Here is a 13237-nt window from a genome sequence, read left to right as displayed (position 1 = left end):
TGTGTGTGTGTGTGTGTGTGTGTGTGTGTGTGTAGCCCTAGGTAAACCTTAAAGTAAATGAGGGCAGCCAGGTGGTACAGTGGTTAGAGTGCTGGGTCTGGAGTCAGGAAGATTCATCTTCCTGAGTTCAAATCTGGCCTCAAATACTTACTAGTTATATGACCCTGGGCAAGTCACTTAATCCTGATTGCCTCAGTTTCCTCATCTGTAAAATGAGCTGGAGAAGGAAATGAAGAACCATTCCACTACCTTTGCCCAGAAAACCCAAAATGGGGTCATGAGGAATCAGGCACAACTGCACAATAACAACACTATATAAATACTAGCTATTACTATTATAGAATGGAAACCCCTTGGGGGCATGGATTATTTCATTTTGTCTTCATATCCTGAGGCCTAGCCAAGTGCTAGACGAGTAACAGGGATAAGATAAATGCTTGACTGAGCCCATGCTATTTCATTTATGTCTGATTTTCCATTCTTGTCATCTGAGAAGACTCGTAAAAGTACTCACCAAACCGACCCTCTCCCTTCTATTCCATCAGCTGCCTTGAGGGGAAAGAAAACACTGAGATCCACCAATACCTTTTCTTTGCATTTCCTCATAGCTAAATGGTGCTGCCAATTTGTAGAAAGTGATAGGGTAACCCTTGATGTCAGAGAAGAGATTCATTTGAGAATCCTGAAGGTACCCCATCCTGAAAGCAGCCCTCTTGAAGACTCGAGATGGGCAGCCTACTAGTAAAGGACAAAGGAAACAGATATCGTTACAAAAGAAATCCAGAGATGACCCCACCTCCCTACCCTTACCCTACACAAAGAAAATCAAGGCTCGCTGCCATTAAGGAATGAGTGGAATGTTTGAAAAGGGAGGGCTATAAGGTATTGACCACCTTCCTTCATCTGCAAATCAAAATCAATTTCCACTGTATATAGGAACTGCCTTCTAGAAAATGTTTAGGTTTTTTTGGGGGGGGTTGAGGAAGGGGCCACCTGGATATCCCTATTTCTATCCTATTCTCATCCATTGATTTCAGACCATATTCATAAGTTATTTACGGGGGAGGAGCCTTTATTTTGCAGAGACTCTATTTAGAGCAAAAAAATTGTTGGGATAAAGAGCAAAAGTTGAAGTATTAATAATAATAATAATAGTTAGCATTTATAGAGAGAGAGTAGAAATCTTTTCTAAGCTGGCTTCAGTATCGCGTTTAATAGGATCTATTTTCCCATCTGTTGGAATCCTTTGGACTGAAAAGTACAAAGTCAAATGCCCAGTAAGGGGAAAATTCAAATGGACTGGATATTTAAGCAATCCTTTCCTTCTAATGTATGAGGACTCATTCTTGGCAAAGACTCGTCCTTGGCAAAGATTCACCTTGGCTAAGACTTTTTAACCTTCTTCTTACAAACCAGTTAGCACAAGTTTTAGACAAATACGATAGCTCATTTTATGCCATTCAACAGCAAATAGATTTGTCAGGGTATTTAACTGGAGCCGATAAATATCATTAGGAAAAATGCTTCAACCCAGTCTAAGAGCTTTAAACTTGTCATAACAGATATCCATCCAATTTACAAATGTTTTACTTTGGCTAAAAAGTAATGTTAACAAGGAGATTTTCATTAGTGCTAACAGATGGCTGTGGACAGTGCTGTTACAATCTATAAAAACTTTCCTTCATTTAACTAGCCTTTTGCTGAGCACCTACTATGTGCAAGGTGGGTCACAAAGATGAGCAAGAGGCTGCCCTGCCCTCAGAGGCAGCTCCTGCTTCGGAGTTTTCCTAAAGAAATTGAAGATTATTACTTATAAAGTCTCACCAATTGTACTTTCTCATTCTGTTGTTTATTATGTTGAATGGAAAGACAGAGTCCTTTAGCAGAAAGAACACTGGCTCTTGAGAAAAAGGAATGGGATTCAAATCTTACCTCTCAAGATTGCTGTCTGTATGGCCTTGGACAAATCAGTTAACCTCTCTGGGCTTCAGTTTCCTTATCTACAAAATGAGAGAACCATGTAGATGACCACAAAGGTCCATTCCAACACTACCAATCACTCAATCGGCCTACAAGCATGAATATACAAAGAACAAAGGGAAAACATCCTTGAGAAATTGACATGATCCTGGGAGTGTTCCCCATGGTGGCTGTTTCAAATTTCCTCCACTTCCTTTAAGCCCTCAACTTCAACAGGACATGACAATTGATCGTTTGTGATGACTAGAAGAGTGAGAAGAATGGAAGGAGACCCTGGTGTGATGAGTCTGAAGGACTGAGAGGATGGTGGTACCAGCAACAGAAACTGGAAAATGAAGAGGCAGATTTGGGAGAAAAGATGAGAAGTTCAGTATCGAAGTATTTAACATATTGAGTTGGAAAGAATGGCAATGGAGGTAGAGATAGCCAACAGAAAGTAGGAAATATAGACTGGAGCTTTGTAGAAAGGTTGGGAATGGAGTTGTATATTTGGGACTCCCCTGCATTTTGTTGTTCAGTCCTTCCAGTCAAGTCTAATTCTTCATGACCCCTTTTGGGGTTTTCTTGACAAAGATACCAGAATGATTTTCCATTTCCTTTTCTTCATTTTACAGATGAGGAACTGGGGCAAACAAGGCAAAGTGACTTTCCATGGGTCACACAGCTAGTAAGCGTCCCGAAGGTAGATTCAAACTCACGAAGATGAGTCTTCCCGACTCCTGGCCTAGTGCTCTATCCACTGAACCACTTAGCTGCCCCACTGTGCTTTCTAGCTGCCTCTAATGACTCTCTGAGGACATGGTCAATGGAAGGAGGGGGAAAGGAGAGAGAGAGAGAGAGAGAGAGAGAGAGAGAGAGAGAGAGGGAGAGAGAGAGGGGGAGGGAGGGAGGGAGAGAGAGAAAAAAAGAGAGAGGGAGAGAGAGAGGGAGGGAGAGAGAGGGAAAGAGAGAATACTCCTCTGGGAGAGAGATTTCTTTTCAGGGCTTGAACTCTCAAACTGGTGTCCTCCAAACTAGAGTTCTTTTATCTCCAGTTTTCTGCTTAACTGAACTGCTATTTTTATAATAGGCTTAGAGACGTGTCCAAGTTAGCCAAAAACAAGACATGTTTCTCTCTGGTCATTTGCCTTTGTCCAATGGTTCAAGCACTTTAATGCTTTCAAATTAAGTGTTTATGTACACCTAGATTATACTTTGCCTGATTGATTCAGTGAAGATGTCTTTGATTACATTAACTGGGATGCAGAACCCCAACTTTATATCTTCGGTCCAGATTTATGAGGAAAAACGAGATTCAGTTGTATGGTTGGGATACAGGTACAGGCGTAGAAAAGGTGTTGACTAAAACTTCGATGATAGATATATGTGGTAAGGTAGGTAAGAAGGACTTTTTAAACACTACAGATGCCAAACTCTGTGAAAAGCAGTGGGAATACATATAGCAGAGATAAATAAATAAATAATAAAGTAAAATGTAAAAAACTCTCAACTCCAAGGTAGATTCAGTCAACAGAACATGATGTCTGATTGATAAATTGTTGGCCTACAAAATGATCAGTTGGAGGTCAATTTCTGACTTTTACCCCTTTAAATATAATTAAAGATTGATCACTGCACAATTGATTAGATCATTCATTAATATTCATAAAATTACCTTGTTGATTGTGCTGTGGTTCATTAACTTTTTATCAAGCAGTCACACACGTCTCTCTACGTGCAACAGTATTAATAGAGGAAGTGAAGAAGTTATGTTAGAATCTATCAAAAGAGATTCTTAATTGTCTCTATATTTTTAACTTGATCATCAGATGAATCGCCATAGGGGTACAGTTAAATCAATTTGTGAGGACATATTGTAATACTAATAGCTGATATTTATATAATATTTTAAGGTTTTCTAAGTACTTCACCCTCACAACAACACTGAAAGGCAGGTGCTATTATTATCCCCATTTTTTATTTGAGGAAACTGAGGAAAATAGCAATTAAATAACTTGGCCAGTGTCAAACAGATAGCAAGTGTCTAAGGCTAGATTTTTTAACTGGTCTTCTTGATTCCAGATCCAGCACTCTATCCACTGTACCATCTACTTGTCTCAAATTCAGCTGTAATATAAATACATATATATATATATATTTAGATAGAGTTAGGGTCTAGACCTGAGAGAGAGAGAGAGAGAGAGAGAGAGAGAGAGAGAGAGAGAGAGAGATTTTGTGATTTGGGTCATATTGGGAACTCCCAAGAAACTCCCTTTGCTAATATAGGTCAGTACCTTCTCTGCAACCTAGAGTATTAGAGAGTTGTCTAGAACAGAAAGCTCCAGTGACTTGCCCAGGGTCATACCTCCAGTATGTGTCAGAGGCAGGGCTTATACTGAGATCTTCCAGGCTTTGAGGCAGGCTCTCTATCTACTATGCTACCTTGGCTCTTTTTCCCAAACAAAATAAATTTTATAAAGCATCCCTCATGAAGAGTAGTAGCAAAGGTAAGAAAGAAAGAGCCAAAGAAGAGCCAATCTGACCTGTTGGACAGGAAGCTGACTTCTATTGGTGATTTTCCCACATTCGAGTCACTTTCCATTCTATTGCCTGAGTATCCCCATCCACATAACCATGCTGGTTTAACATTTTTCAGGATGTTCTGAGGATTAACAGCTATAGTGGTGAAATTCAGTGACTTTTTTTTTTTTTAGGAAATGAGAAACAACAAAAAATTAGACATGCCTTTTTGTACATCAATAAGGACTTTACCTCTCTAACCTATTTTGCAGATCTGTGGGACTCACAATGGTACCTAATGTGGTACAGTGCTGGCATTTAATAAATGTCACTTGGGAGTGACAAAACAATAACCTGGGAACCTGTGTTTCTGGTTCAACATGGCTATAATGTTACTATTATTCAGCACATATTAGAGAGTCACAATGCATGAGGCATAAATATGACACGCAGAAACCCCACTGTCCCTATGCCCTAAATAAGAAAAGACACATACACAGAATATTCAAAAGTTTTTTTTTTTCTTCTTTCCCCCTTCCCCTCAAATGACTGAGGGTTTATAGCTTGGCTGTAGAAGGATTTGGAGAGTAAATGGATTTAGAGATGAGAGTCAGAAAATGGGGAGAGGGAAGAAGGAGTGGTGAGAAGGAATGAGTAGGAAGACAGACATGGAACTAGATGAACTGGTTGGAGAAATGAAGGTTCGCTGGTAAAAGTGGAAAAGAATAAGGAAAAGCAGGGAAGATTTTTTTGAGGGGGGGTGGTAATCTGAAAAGTAAGGGAACAATGTTTTCTCCAAGCTTCCTTGTTGAATATTCACTGCCATGAACCCTTTCTCCTCCTCATGCAAAGGGGCTCTGAATACTAGTTGAGATTAAGTTCATTTGCTAAGCAAGTGTGCGAAGCGCTGAAATAGGCACTGGGGCAGATTCAAAGTTTATATGAGAAAAAGTCAACACCTGCCCTCCTGGAGCTTACATTTTAATAAGGGGATATGAAATACGCAGAATAACTATAACATGGTATACATATACATATATATATACACATACATACACTACATACATATATGTAGTAAGTACATAAGATACTTTATGTGAAATACAAGGGGGTAAGGGAGAGAACGGTAGAGGGGGAGCTAATACTGATTGAGAGGAATCAGAAAACTTCCTGAAAGAGGAAGAATCTGAACTCAGTTTGAAAGGATAGTAGGTTAGCCAGTAGATGCATTCTTTGACCACTGCATTCCATGGAGCAAAGAAAAATTTTAAATGGCACTTCATCTCATGCTTCCCCCTTGGACTTCCCCGGTAACAGTGGTGGAGTGGCCAGAATCGGGGCAGAGTACTAAGAAACCCATGGATTTTAGATGACCTATGAAGATTAACTTAATTGTAGACAGCATAACATGGTAGATAGGGTATTAGACTTGAAATTAGGTAGACCTGGGTTCAAATCCTGCTTCATCCTCTTATTGGCATTGTGACCCTGAGGAACTCACTTAAACTCTCTGTGTCTCAGTTTTCTTCTTTGTAAAATGAAAGGGCTAAGGCAGGGAGACTCTAAGGTCTCTCTACATTTGTGACACCATCTTCTGTAAGAAGCCTTTCCTGATTCCCTCAAGTGCTAGGGCCCTCTCTCCCAAGCTACTTTGAATCATTTGCATGAACTTATTAATTTTATATTTTTGCTGTATATTTTTATATGTATTTGTTGTCTCCCCTATTAGAATGTAAGTTCTCTGTGAGTATAGATCCTTTCGTGTGTGTGTGTGTGTGTGTGTGTGTGTGTGTGTGTGTGTGTGTTTGTATTCCCAGCACCTACCACCAAGTGTGGCACAAAGGATGTGCTGGTAAACATTTAACATCCTGGTCTCCAGCAAAAACAACAACAACAACAACAACAACCCACATACATGCAGGATACACATTTAAGTTAAATCTGCATTATTAACATTTTCTCTGTGACTTAAATCTAGACAACAAACAAAGCAATAAATCAGGTCCTGATTTGTAGCATCTACTGATTTCCAAGGAATAAATGCTCACATTCAGCATTTAATAATCGGCTCAACTAGAACCAGTTCCAGCACACACCCTTCCTGGCCCATAGTAGGCACTTGTGTTTTGCTCAATGGCTTCTACCTATCCTTTGTAGCAGTCAAGGGGATCAGGAGAGGCACTGAAGTCTTAGATTGGTCGCCATTCATTTGATGAGCTCACAGGGCAGGGACATCTCCCAAGGAGCTGGTCTCGGAACAGTAGACCTCTAGCTGAGGGGCTTGCTGGGAGATCACAGAGATCTCCCTTGCTTAGTCCCCAGAAACTGACACTGGCTCCTCTGATTGGTTGATTTTTCTCACTTAAGACCAAAATAATGGAATGCATTCTTCTTGGACCTGCCTGGGAAGGGTCCCATTCAAATAAGCCTTTAGAGGGGCAGTGTGTCTTAGTAAATGTAGAGATGAGGAGATTGAGACTAGCGCCCCGAAACCCAAATTGTTTTCCAACTGAATGAAATCAGGTAAGGTTTTAACCTAGTTAGGACTTGGTTTTTCTTAGTAAGAAGTAGACCCCAAAAAATCACAGTGGGAGCCTTGTAAAAAATAGTCACAGGGATCCTCCAGGGCAATTCTTTCAATCTTTTCATCAATAGAGTTGGTGTATGTCATAAGTCTTATTTATAAGGAGGCTTCCGGGCAATTTCACACTGCCTTCCTCTGAGGTAGCCCCCAAAAAACATGTAAACCCCAGGGATTAGTAGAGACTTAGAGGGGAAAATAGTGTAAAGTTATACCATGAACTATGGCCCTACAGCTGCCTTGATGTATGCTGCTCCCCTGGGCTGAGCCCGTGAATGAGACTTATCCGAAAGAGGATCCCTGGCCCGCAACTCCTCAGCTGACACTCCAAGGCTCCGTCTCTGGGGGCCATCCCCAGCCCTTAATGGCCTGTGCAGTGAAAACTCACAAGAACTCTGCTCTCCAAGAATGAACAACTTAAATCTCATTTTATATGTCTTTGTTGACAGGAGCGTTCAGGGCTGGGTAGTAAACAAAATGTTTACTCGGCCGATGCTGGTTGGAAGTCTGTTCTGATACCTTTATTGACAGGCAGCCCTGGCCTGAACTGGAAATTAAATGGAGGCTTTTAAAGGCAGCAGCTGAGACTAGGGCTGACTGGATTGTGCTCTCTGTGTACACATTATCAGGCTAGCTGGCTTAAATGGATGATTTCATCAAACCCGTGATTCATCCGTGTGAATCAAGAGAAGAAGCTTCTGCCAGTAAGGTGGAAAGAGCCTTGGATTTGGGGAGAGAGCACCTGGGCTGCCTCAATCACTGCTTGTGAGGCTTGGGCCAAATCGCTTCTCTTTGTACCTCAGTTTCCTTTTATGAAAAATGAAAAGTTTGGGCTGGATGGCCTCTAAGTTCTCTTTCAGTTCCGAACCTAGGATCAGATGACATTTGGAGTTTTGTGTTCAGTTCTGGGTGCCACATTTCAGGAAGGACATTGTTAACCTGTCCAGCTGCATCTCCAGAGAAGTTCAGAAGCTTTACGGTACAGGGAGGGAGAGCGCTAACTCTGGAGTCCGAGGACGTGGGATCAAAACCTATCTCTAATGCTTTACACCGGTATGCCTTCGAACGTGTCATTCAGGGCTTAGTTTCACCACCAGCAAATTAGAGAGTTGGACTGTGTGGCCTTTCTCCTCCATTCATCACATACTCTTTTTTTTTTTTCACTCTGCCCTCTGAGAATCTTCTCTTTCTTTCAAAGCTCAGCTGAGCTACTCTCTGCATTCCAGAAAGCCTTTCCTATTCCCCCTAGCTGTCCATTCTCCCCTTAGAGTCCTTCATAGGAGCCCAAAGCCTTTTCCTCTGCGTGCAGTAAAGTCTACTTGCCTTTATTTATAATATTTATGTTGTCTCTATAAACAATGTTAAGCATCAGCATTTGCTAGATGAATTGTTCTTATTGGTAATACAGCTGGGAGGCAGCAGTAAAGGGGGTCATCCTTCCCTGAGAAGAGACGGACATACAACTACTACTGAACTGTTTTTCCCATCTCCGGCGGGGGGCTCAGAGCTGAAAAATAGAGCAAGAATTGGTATAACCTACCACAGCAAAGAAAGAATGTTTGTATTGAGAAATCATACGGACAGTGAGTCAGTAATAGGGCAAGGGAGGAGCAAAAAAGGAGTGGTTGAACAACCCTGCAGATAAACAAATAAACCCATCACTGCTACAACTGATTCAATTTTGTCTTTGCATGCCAGGCCCCTAGAATAGTGCTTGGTACTTTTTTTTTTTTAAAGTGGACCTTGGATTTTATCAGTGTAGAGAACTCCCATTGAGAAACTTCCTCCGCCAATGCAAATCTGCACCTTCTCGGCAATTTATAATCTTCCAGCGTTGCCTGAGGAAATGTGAGGTTGAGTAACTTGACCGGAATCACAGCCAGCCTGTAGCACCAGCAGAACTTCCACCCCAGTCTTCCTGACTTGGAGGCCAGATCTCCAACCGCTACCCCAAGCTGCCTGGTACATATGAGGTTTCTTACCAAATGCTGATTCAATGCCAACTGTGTGAAGGTAAAAACAAAGAATCCGTGCAAGAAAATGAAAGTCAGAAATCCCCTTGTTATCATCAGCATTTTCTCAATTGTTTAATATCTGCCACATGCTGATCTATTGCTCAAGACTCAAATTAAATGTATGTGCTTTTATCTTAATTTATCCTATGACTTATAAGCAGTTTAACATAATGTTTTTAATTGCTTCAGAGATCCTTTTGGAGTGTGTTAAAAAAAAAACTATTCTCTAAATGTTCAGAATCTCTAAACACATCGTGCATTCAACATAAACAGCATAGATAGAATCACAAGAACTCCAAGCATTTCCTCATCCTCGCTAATTTTCCTTGGTAAAGGAGAGGGCTGACTGTGAGTTAAGAAGGGAATGAAGAAAGATGTGTGTGGGGGGGGGAAGATGTCAAGTGTTCTCCATCAAAAAATGCCAGCTGGTAACTTTTTTTTTCAACAAGTGTAGTTTAGGTTGAATTATTTACTCTACCACTCCATCCCTCCTCAGTGAAAGTATTGTGATGTAGGCTGGGAGTACAACAGAGATATATTGAAGAAGTACCCACCACTCCATGATCATCACCACCACTCCCATCACCCTACTTCCATCCCCACCCCCAACCTTCACCTCACTACCATCTCTATCACTATCTCCATCCCTATCCCCCACCTCCACCAACCGCATCACCATCTCCATTACCCTCACCACAACCCCAGTCACTCCCACCTCTAACCCAACTCTTTCATCCCCATCATCACATCACCCCCTCATCCATTCTCACTACCACCACCACCGCCGCCACCCCTCAAGCCAGGAAAAATTGACTATGAAGCCTAAACTGAAAGTCTGGGCAAAAGACTGACTTGGGGTTTTCAGATCAGCCAAGAAAGGATTAGTAACTGCTACTTACTGCACCTGGATTTCCCAAAGAAAGTGGGAGTTTTGGTTTAGTTTGATGTTTCAGTTCCAGAGAAAGTTTGAAAACTTTTGAGAGGGAGTGAGTGAGTGTGCATGTGTTTGGGGGGAAGGGAGGAAGTTGTGCAAAGAAGCAGATGCTTTTCATATCAGTTTCCAAATGGGTGTGTGTGGGGGGCGGGGGGGGGTGCCCCTGATGAGGTGTGAGTCCAATGATCTCACATACTCTTCCATCTTTCATTTGAAATTCCCATGCCAAAGAGAGACAGGAAACATGCATCGAATTGCGTGAGTAAGTAGTTAAAACCAAGCACGATGTGGGCATGAAATTACAGCCGATTTCCCATTTGCTGATATTATATCTATTTTTGAAATGACTTATCAGTTGGTTATTGTTGCTAATAATTACCATTAAAATTAATAATACATTTTTTGGAGTTGGGCAAAAAAAAATAAAGAAACTAACAAGTTTGCTTCTGTCACAGATCTTTGAAAAAGCAATCTGGGGAACTTGTTTCTGGAATGCAGCTGTGTAAGATTTCATTAACATCTTGCAGGTGGAGCCTAATTTTAGTTCAGCCTTGAGAAGGGGGAATTGTTTGCCTTCTGAGATGCTCAGCACCAAAACAGCAGTAAGGCAGGTGGAGTTGAGAGAAGCACTTGTTTACTTTCCTGTATCAAAAAAAAAAAAAAAAAAACACAGATGATTCATATCGTTAATCATACAGTTGCTATTTGATTTTAACATGTCTTTAACAGAAGAGTCTGGAGTACATTTGACCTACTGTTACTCAAATGTGAAACAAAAAGCCGAGAAATAGAAAATAATAAGCGAACAAGCGTGGAATCCTAAATAGAGTGGAGTAGGAACCAGTGAATGAAGGGGAAGGAGAATTTAGAAATACATCTGGGTTGGCTACAAAAGCATTTCAGAAAGTGGGTGCTCCAGCCCTCTCGTTTGTGTGTCTGAGGTTGGCACATGGAGTATTTTTTTTTAATCTAATGCCATTGAAAGGAGGAAACTATAAGGGGAGGGAAGTGGGAGTGTAGGAGGGAAGGAGGGGGTCACTCTAGACAATTGAAAACCAGGCTATTTTCTCTTCCTCGTTCCTCCCATTATTGAAATTGAAATTTCAGGGCTGTGAATTTCCCTGACTGACTACTAATCAACTTAGATTTTAGGCCTGCTGAAGGAAAAATAATAATCACTGAGTGATTAATGACCTATAATTTCTCTTTTAATTTGTTTAGGAAAGAGCTCAAACTGTACCTTAGGCTACAAAGACACACACTGGTGAACCTTGAAATGTAAAAGGAAATTTTGCCACCGTTTACATACCTATTAGAAGTACTTGTATAGGAGAGTGAAGGAGAAAGAGTACTCTTTTCTGTCCCCTGGCCTGAATAGTTCCATTGACTGTCTTGAGATTCTTTGACCCTGTGGGGTGTGTAAAACAATTATATCACCTCAACTGAGAGGGGAAAACTCCAAAGCATTGCTTCTTTTGAAAGCAACCTCTTGGAATGGATGGAATTCATGGCACAGAGGATTAGTTTCTTCTCTTTTTAGCCTTTAAAAGAGGTCTTGTTTTGATGGATGGCGGAGTGGGTGGGTGTGGGATCACAATTGGTACTCCATCTTTTCCCTGTATGTTCTCTATATAGATGCACTTCCCTATGGTATTCCTATAGTCTATACCAATTATAGAATAGTAGATTTAGACCAGACCTTAGAGAATAAAGGGTGATGAGGTGCATAGCATGATGAGGAGTCAACAAGATATGGGTTCAAATCCTACCTCTAACATTTAGCTTTGAAACCAAATCATTCGATCTGTTCAATACCATTTCCTCAGGTGGATCAGTGGATAGAGTAATAGACTTGGAATAAGGAAGACTTGGGTTCAGTCCTGTCCCAGATACTCAATTGTGGGACCTAGGCAAGTCTTTTAACCACTCTCTCAGCCTTAGCTCCCTCATCTGTATAATGGGAATAATGTCAGACTCCTACTTTACAAAGTGGTTCATGGAGACCAAATGAGACTATGTCTAAATGTTGAAGTTTAGGGGTGCAGAACACCAAAATCAGAACACGCGGGTCCTGCCCGAAAGAATTCGACTCAAGCCTTCTTCAGCTAAAGACAAGGTTTATTAGAACATCTGTCCTATTAGCCAGATTCTTAAGGAATCTGAGCATCTGTGAGCTATTGGCTAGATTCTAAGAATCTGAGCACCTTAATGGAGACAAGATGGACCTTATATACAGAAAGACTGTGGGAGGGATCTAGGAGTGGCCAAGTAGTTGGCTGGGACAGTGAAGTAATAGAATGCCAGCGACCTGAACTACATGGCCAAGGGAGAATGGAGCCCAGCTAGGATTAAGGGTGGGAAGTGGCTGGTGGTGACATAGGGAGGTAAGACAATGGAGGGCTAGGCTAGGTTAAGGGTAACAGAGAATTGGGAGATTGGGTGTAGCCACAAAGAAAGGCCAGTTGATGGGATCATAGCTTCAAGTGAACACCAGAGATTTGGCCGTGTGGGAAAATCCAGGGTTTTTCCTTTCTGGGGTCCAGATCCCAACCTCATCATAAAGTGCTATATAAATGCTAGCTGATATTATTATCTGTAATGTGGGTAGAGAAAAAGCATATTGTAGTGGAAAGCCAAGTATCTAAGTCAGGAAGACCTGGGATCAAGTCCCACTTCTGACACCCACTGGCCATGTGACCTTTTAGCACACAGCCTGGCACAAAGAAAGCACTTAACAGATGCTAGTTGACTAACTAACTCACCCTGAGCCAGGCACTAAACCTCCCCTTGCCCCCAAGCAAATCTTTAAAAATCGATAACATTTCTACAGGTTTTAAGTTTTGCACAGTGCTTTACATTAATTTCATTTGATTCTAACATCAACCAAGAAAAGGAGGTGCAGTTATTATCCCTATTTTACAGATGAGGAAACTGGGGCTGAGAGAACTGAAGTGATTTGCCCAAGGTCACAAGTTTCATAACCCACTATGTGCCAAGCATTGTACTATGTACTAAGCATACAAAGAAAGGTAAAAACAGGGTCCTTACCCTTAAGGAGCTCACATTCTAAAGGGAGAGACACTGTGTAGGCAGCTCTGTACAAACAGGATAGATAGGCAGGTAAAGAGAGAGAGGGGGAGAAAGAGAGAGAAAGAGGGAGGGGGGATAGGTAGGTAGGTAAATAGATAGATAGATAGATAGATAGATAGATAGATAGATAGATAGATA

At 41.3% G+C, this 13237-nt stretch overlaps 1 protein-coding gene and 1 long non-coding RNA gene across 2 annotated transcripts in view; one reads left to right on the top strand and one right to left on the bottom strand.

The window, feature by feature from the left end:
• The window catches only part of ADGRL2 (adhesion G protein-coupled receptor L2), an 834153-nt gene that overhangs the window by 462221 nt on the left and 358695 nt on the right, over positions 1-13237 (top strand). The gene's annotated exons all lie outside the window — the stretch shown is intronic.
• LOC114051538 overlaps positions 10296-13237 on the bottom strand; it is a 31501-nt gene continuing 28559 nt past the window's right edge. The window contains exons 2-3 of the long non-coding RNA XR_003570173.1: positions 11319-11417; positions 10296-10651 (exon numbers count right to left, since the gene is read on the bottom strand). This is a non-coding gene — a long non-coding RNA (uncharacterized LOC114051538). The remainder of the gene's footprint in view (positions 10652-11318; positions 11418-13237) is intronic.

The sequence above is a fragment of the Vombatus ursinus genome, unplaced genomic scaffold (assembly GCF_900497805.2).
Source record: "Vombatus ursinus unplaced genomic scaffold, bare-nosed wombat genome assembly UNPS02014803.1, whole genome shotgun sequence".
Classification (NCBI taxonomy): domain Eukaryota; kingdom Metazoa; phylum Chordata; class Mammalia; order Diprotodontia; family Vombatidae; genus Vombatus; species Vombatus ursinus.
This window is presented reverse-complemented; position numbering and strand designations above follow the sequence as displayed.